Source organism: Xyrauchen texanus, chromosome 36 (assembly GCF_025860055.1).
Source record: "Xyrauchen texanus isolate HMW12.3.18 chromosome 36, RBS_HiC_50CHRs, whole genome shotgun sequence".
NCBI lineage: Eukaryota > Metazoa > Chordata > Actinopteri > Cypriniformes > Catostomidae > Xyrauchen > Xyrauchen texanus.
Window position 1 is genome coordinate 27,536,310 of NC_068311.1, and position 7,202 is coordinate 27,543,511.

The 7,202-nt window shown below is 45.0% G+C and overlaps 1 protein-coding gene across 1 annotated transcript in view; it reads right to left on the minus strand.

Moving 5' to 3' along the window:
• Positions 1-62, minus strand: part of LOC127629939 (calmodulin-1) — a 37,769-nt gene extending 37,707 nt beyond the window's left edge. The window contains exon 1 of the mRNA XM_052107257.1: positions 1-62. The gene's annotated coding sequence lies outside the window, so the exon portion shown is untranslated.
• Between the last annotated feature and the right edge of the window lie 7,140 nt (positions 63-7,202).

Consider the following 7,202-nt stretch of genomic DNA (forward strand, 5'->3'; position numbering starts at 1 on the left):
CAGCGAGCTGTGTGTGTTTTAAACGTTGATATTCAAACGCAGGGTCTGTGTGAGTGAGTGAGTGAGTGAGTGAGTGTGTGTAAGAGAGAGTGCCCCACTATGGAGGACCGAATATGACTATATTAAAAATAGATAAATAAATAAATAGATTTGCAAAAAAATATAAAATGTTTAAATTGTACATAAATGAGTATTTATACATTTATTTCCTTATTTATGCATTATTGTATTGATTTATTTCCCAAAAATTACATTTCCTCACTTATTTATAAATGTATTTATTTCCACACTTATTTATGTTTTTATTTCTACATTTCTTTGTCCACATGGTAATGAGGGGGCGTGTTTTCTACTTCTGGCATAGCAATCAAGCTCAGAGTGCTCCAGAGTGAAGCTTGGAGGCCACAGGGACATCTTGTGGTTGAGTCAAATAGGGAATTAATGACCTCTATTGAATGAATGATGTAGAGCAGGGCAACTCAACTTTGGAAAGCTCAGAGGTCGCTATGCTGGATCTGTGTAGCTTTGAGGGCCGAATTATAGTAATGCTTTGTATATATAAATTTACATAGTTTTAGTGTGTCAATACAAAATAATTTTGCAAATAGAAAAGATTACAATAGAAGAACAGGGAGCCCTGCAACAAATGTCATGGCCCCACACACACACACTGATCATTGTGTCAGTCTGGGATTACAAGAAGAGAGAGAAGCAATTGAGACAGCCGAAATGGATAGAAGAACTGTGACAAATTCTCCAAGAAGCTTGGAAAATCCTAGTTGTTGAGGTTTACCTAGGAGAATTTGTGATGTTATAAAGGCAAAGGTGGTCACACTGAATATTGATTTAGCTTTTTTATGTTTAGTGGACTTTGTATGACATAAAGTGATGAATGACAAATATTTATGTCATTATTTTTGAAGACATCCTCACAATGCAACATTTTTCACAAGTGCCTAAAACGTTTGCATAGTACTAATATATATATATATATATATATATATATATATATATATGATATATATATATATATATATATACACAGGTGCTGGTCATATTAGAATATCATCAAAAAGTTGATTTATTTCAGTAATTCCATTCAAAAAGTGAAACTTTTATATTATATTCATTCATTCCACACAGACTGATATATTTCAAATGTTTATTTCATTTAATTGTGATGATTAAAACTGACAACTAATGAAAATCCCAAATTCAGTATCTCCGAAAATTAGAATATTACTTAAGACCAATACAAAAAAAGGATTTTTAGAAATGTTGGCCAACTGAGAAGAATGAACATGAAAAGTATGAGCATGTACAGCACTCAATACTTAGTTGGGGCGCCTTTTGCCTGAATTACTGCAGCAATGCGGCGTGGCATGGAGTCGATCAGTCTGTGGCACTGCTCGGGTGTTATGAGAGCCCAGGTTGCTCTGATAGTGGCCTTCAGCTCTTCTGCATTGTTGGGTCTGGCGTATCGCATCTTCCTCTTCACAATACCCCATAGATTTTCTATAGGGTTAAGGTCAGGCGAGTTTGCTGGCCAAATAAGAACAGGGATACCATGGTCCTTAAACCAGGTACTGGTAGCTTTGGCACTGTGTGCAGGTGCCAAGTCCTGTTGGAAAATGAAATCTGCTTCTCCATAAAGTTGGTCAGCAGCAGGAAGCATGAAGTGCACTAAAACTTCCTGTTAGACGGCTGCGTTGACCTTGGACCTCAGAAAACATAGTGGACCAACACCAGCAGATGACATGGCAACCCAAACCATCGCTGACTGTGGAAACTTTACACTGGACTTCAAGCAACGTGGATTCTGTGCCTTTCCTCTCTTCCTCCAGACTGTGGGACCTTGATTTCCAAAGGAAATGCAAAATTTACTTTCATCAGAGAACATAACTTTGGACCACTCAGCAGCAGTCCAGTCCTTTTTGTCTTTAGCCCAGGCGAGACGCTTCTGACGCTGTGTCTTGTTCAAGAGTGGCTTGACACAAGGAATGCGACAGCTGAAACCAATGTCTTGCATACGTCTGTGCGTGGTGGTTCTTGAAGAAATTTTCTGAGATACTGATTTTGTGGTTTTTCATTAGTTGTCAGTTATAATCATCAAAATTAAAGGAATGAACACTTGAAATATATCAGTCTGTGTGGAATGAATGTATACATTATCCAAGTTTAACTTTTTGAATGGAATTACTGAAATAAATCAACTTTTTGATGATATTCTAATTATATGACCAGCACCTGTGTGTGTGTATATATATATATATATATATATATATATATATATATATATATATATATATATATATATATACATATATACATGTATACATATACACTGTATATATATATATATATCTTTGTATATATCCCGTTAGAGGTCGCCACAGTGGACCACCCGTAATGCCCCTCATGATGCAACCCCCAGTGGCTGGGGGACTTTCACTCATTCCTATGAGGCAATTTAGAGTATCCGATTCACTTAACACAATTCACTTATATGTACACAGTATATAATCATTAATTCCCTATTTCACCTATTTGACTCAACCACAAGATGTCAATGTGGCCTCCAAGCTTCACTCTGGAGCACTCTGAGCTTGATTGCTATGCCTGAAGTAGAAAACAGGCCCCCCTCATTACCATGTGGACAAATAAATGTAGAAATGCATAAATGTGGAAATAAATACATGTAGAAATACATTTACATTACATTCATTTTATCCCTCTTGTATCCTTTGTTTGTTTTTATTCACCATTCGCTTGCCTCATGCTGGCTTCCTGGTTGAGATCGCAGGCTCATTTTGCTGATTACTCTCACCTGTTCCTCATTTCCCCTTTGTAACCTCTCCCTATTTAAACCCCTCTTGTCTGCTGTCTTGTGCCAGATTGTGTTTTATTTTTGCTACAAGCAGTCATGCCCCACTGAACACGATCAGCTCTGTTAGTCATATCGTTTTGTTTTCTCAACCTGTCTGTTTCCCTGTCGGTGGTCTTGCCAGACTTACCTCCTCGTTTTCAGTGAGACTTCAAGACTACCATCCTTGCCGTTCTCTCTCCAACTCCACTGGTTTTCTCCCTCTGTCTTCAGCCTCCAAGGATTCCTGTGTGCCTCCAGCATCTAGCCGCTCTTGCCGGTATTCCCTCAACACTCCACACCGGCACACATCCCTCAGCTCCGCCCCGTTGGTGGCATCTCCGGGTCGCTCTCTCCTGCACCCTGTTGGGTTCCGCTAATCAGTCCCGGACTGGTTAACTGTTTTTTGTTGCTTGCCATACCTTTTCATGTGTTTATTCATCAATAAAGACTTTTGTTAATTATCACCTACATGTTTAGTTCCACTTTCCACCAAGCCTGACATTACAATCTGGCCAGGCTGCTATGACGAACAACTGACTGCCACCTTCAGCGTTTTGGAGACCATGACTGCCCGCCTTGCTGACTTATCAGCCCAGTTACAACAACTTTGGAGCACATCTGACCCCGGCCCCACTGCTGCACCTCTTCAACCTCCTGTCAACCCCTAACCTGCAGGTGGCCTCGCCTCAACCGTCCAGCACACTATGATGGTGAGCCATTGTTCTGTAGATCTTTCCTGTCACAATGCTCCCTTGTGTTTTCCTTCCTTCCCTCCTCGTTCCCCACTGAAAAATCCAAAGTGGCTTTTGTCCTCCCACTCCTCACTGGACGGACCCACGAGTGGGGAACTTTGGTGTGGGACTCACAGGCCACATTCTGTTCCAATTACAGCAATTTCTCAAGGGAGATGAAGAACGTCTTTTGTCAGGCCCTCCAGGGCAGGGAGGCTTCGCAGCAGCTCTGTGACATCAGGCAAGGGGAGTGCTCTGTGGTGGATTATGCTACTGACTTCTGCACTCTTGTAGCTGCTGGAGACTGCAATAGGACATGTTCCTGCATGTGCTTTGGGAACACGTCCTTGTTGAGATCTCTGCCTTGGAACTGCCTCCCCGTCTCGATGATCTCATCAGTCTGGCTATCTGTGTTGATAATTGGCTGACTGGCACCGACAACGGAGCCGCCTTTCACCTCGGCGTTTAGACGTTAGAGGATGGTCCTCGAGCTCAAGCACCACCACCTCTCCTGAGGTTTACCATGACGCGGAGCCAATGCAGGTGGGCCGGAGCCAATGCAGGTGGGCCAGATCCGACTGCCCCTGTAAGAGAGGCAGCGATTCTTGACTAAGGGACTCTATTGCGGCATGCCAGTCCACTTCTGCTCGTACCCAGTAAAAGCTGCTGCTCATCTGTAGGGAGGGGCATACTGGTGAACGTGACAAACCTGAAAATTGGCCCCTGCTCATTGCACTCTCATTCTCTGTACCACGGTGGGAAAAGGCTCGACATCAGTGTTGAGTCTTCATTAACTCTGGCCAAGGACAACTTCATTGAGCATTACTCAAGTTACTGTCCCAGTTAGTCTCCTGGTTTCTGGTAACCATGAGGAGATTAAGCTTTAAATAATCAATTCTCCCTTTGTGCCTGTTGTTTTGGGACACCACTAGTTAGTAAAGCACAATCCTCATATTTGTTGGGCAGAGGGCTCCATCTCTTCATGGAGCTCCTACTGCCTTGAGCATTGTCTGGGTTCGGTACCTTCCACTGTATTCTTCTCCTGTTTTTCAGGTCAGGCTGGCAGACCTGTCTGGGGTTCCGGACGTTTAACGTGATCTGGCAGGAGTGTTCAATAGATCCCAAGCTGTGTCTCTCCTTCCTCACCGTCCTTACAACTGGCCTATCGAACTGCTGCCAAGAACTTTTCTGATTCGAGGTCGACTTTATTCCCTGTCGGCTCCGGAGCGGGAGGCCATGGACAAATACATCAAGGAGTCTCTGGAAGTGGGGCTCATCTGTTCATCCTACTCGCCAGCTGGTGCAGGATTCTTCATGGAGAAGAAGGAAGATTCGCTTCACCCCTGCATCATTGGGGGCTGAAAAATATTACCATCAAGAACAGGTACCCTTTACCTCTAATGTCTTCAGTCTTCGAGTTGTTGCAGGGGGCGACCGTCTTTACGAAGTTGGACCTGCACAATGCCTACCATTATGTGTACATTTGAGAGGGGGATGAGTGGAAGAGTGGTGCTCGTGAACGACATGCTGCGGGACATGGTAAACTGATTTTTCTTGGTGTACCTGGATGATATTCTGATCTTCTCTCAGTCTCTCCAGGAGCAAACCCAGCACATCCGCCAGGTCCTCCAGAGGATTCTAAAGATCCAGCTCTTCATTCAGGCAGAGAAGTGTCAGTTCCACACCTGGTCGGTTCCATTCATGGGGTATGTAATCTCCGCTGAGGGGATTTGCGTGGATCCTGGCAAAATGAGGGCTGTCTCCAGTTGGCCAACCCCTGACTCCTGCAAGGCCCTGCAGAGGTTCCTGGGGTTCGCCAACTTTTACAGATGCTTTATTAAAAATTTCAGCCAAGTTGCTGCACCTCTGACAGATATCACCTCCACCAAAAGTCAATTTCTCTGATCGCCGCTGGCTCAGATTGCTTTTGATAAACTCAAAACACCATTTACGTCAGTGCCCATTTTAGATTTCCCTGACCCAGCTCTGCGGTTTGTGGAAATGGATGCATCAGAGGTGGGAGTCTGAGCAGTCCTGTCCCAGCAATCCCCTTGTGATGGATTGATTCGCACCTGTGTCTTTTTGTCTCTTCGTCTATCTCAGGCGGAGCGGAATTATGACATCGGCAACAGGGAGCTGTTGGCTGTCAAGCTGGCCTTGGAGGAGTTGATTATTTCTGGTCATCAAACACCTCAATTCCCAGCAGGCACTCTTCTTTGGGCAGTTCAACTTCTACATCTCTTACCACCCTGGCTCTAAAAATGTTAAACCTGATGCTCTCTCCCGATTTTTTTCATGGGCCCGAGCAGTCGCCCTTTCCTGATAGTATTTGTTCCTGAGCCTGTCCGGGCTCCTGTCCTCCAGTGCAGCCATGCCTCTAACATCGCTGCCACCCAGGAGTTAGACGCACACTGTCGCTGGTGCATCAGAGATTCTGGACCGTTTTTCCAAGTCTGTCCACTTTATTCCCCCAACCAAACTCCCCTCTGCCCGAGACACTCATCTCTCCCGAGAGCCATCACTGTCGTGAATCACGTCTTCTGCATCTATGGCCTCCTGGTCAACGTGGTCTCTGACAGAGGTCCTTAATTTGTCTCTCACTTTTGGAAGGAGTTCTTTCGGCAGTTAGTCAGTGAGGACAGTTAGTCTGTCATTAGGGTGTCATCCTCAGACTAATGGCCAGACCGAGTGGGCCAACCAGGACCATGAATGGTCTCACCTCCCAGAATCCTGCCTCTTGGTACTAGCACCTCTCCTGCATAGAGTATGCTCACAACTTCTTGCTGGTATCGTCTACAGGGCTTTCGCCCTTCCAGTCATGTCTTGGCTACCAACACCCTTTTTTCATTCCTAGGAGCTGGATGCTGTTGTTCTCTCCGCTCTGGCATTCATCAGGCACTGTCGTTGGACGTGGACTCTTCTTCAATCAAGGGACTGCACCAAGGTCAGAGTTGACCTGTGGCATTCACTGTTTCCAGGCAGAAGGTTTGGTTGTCAACTAGGGACTCAAACTCTCCTCCTGATTTATTGGGCCCTTCACTATTACAAAAGTTTTGAGACCTGTTGTGGTGCAGTTCAACATTTCACCCTTCCTGGGTCGAGTCTACCCTGTCTTCCACGTTTCCTTTGTTAAACCCTTTGTCTGTGCCCACAGTACAGACAAAGTTGTGTTTTCTCTACCTATCTTTTTCACTTTTGGTGCTCTTCCCAGACATACCTTCTCATTTCCAGCAAAATTCCCGGACCAACCATCCTGTCTCCAACTCCGCTGGTTTTCTCCCTCTGTTTTCAGCCTCTGAGGATTCCCGTGTGCCTCCAGTGGCTAGCCGCTCTCAGCGGTATTCTCTCAACACTCCATGTCTTCACCGTATCCCTCAGCTCCGCCCCCTCTGTGGCATCTCCAGGTCACTCTCTCCTGCCCCCTGCTGGTTGGCTGATGTTCCTGCCCCGTTGGGTTCCCCTAATGAGTCCCAACTGTAATTTTTTTTGCATTCCCTTTTCCTGTGTTTATTCTTCAATAAAGACTTTTGTTTGGGCCCACTTCCCACCCAACCTGACATTCGCAGGCAAACACAGTGCTGATAGATAGACAATACAGCACGACT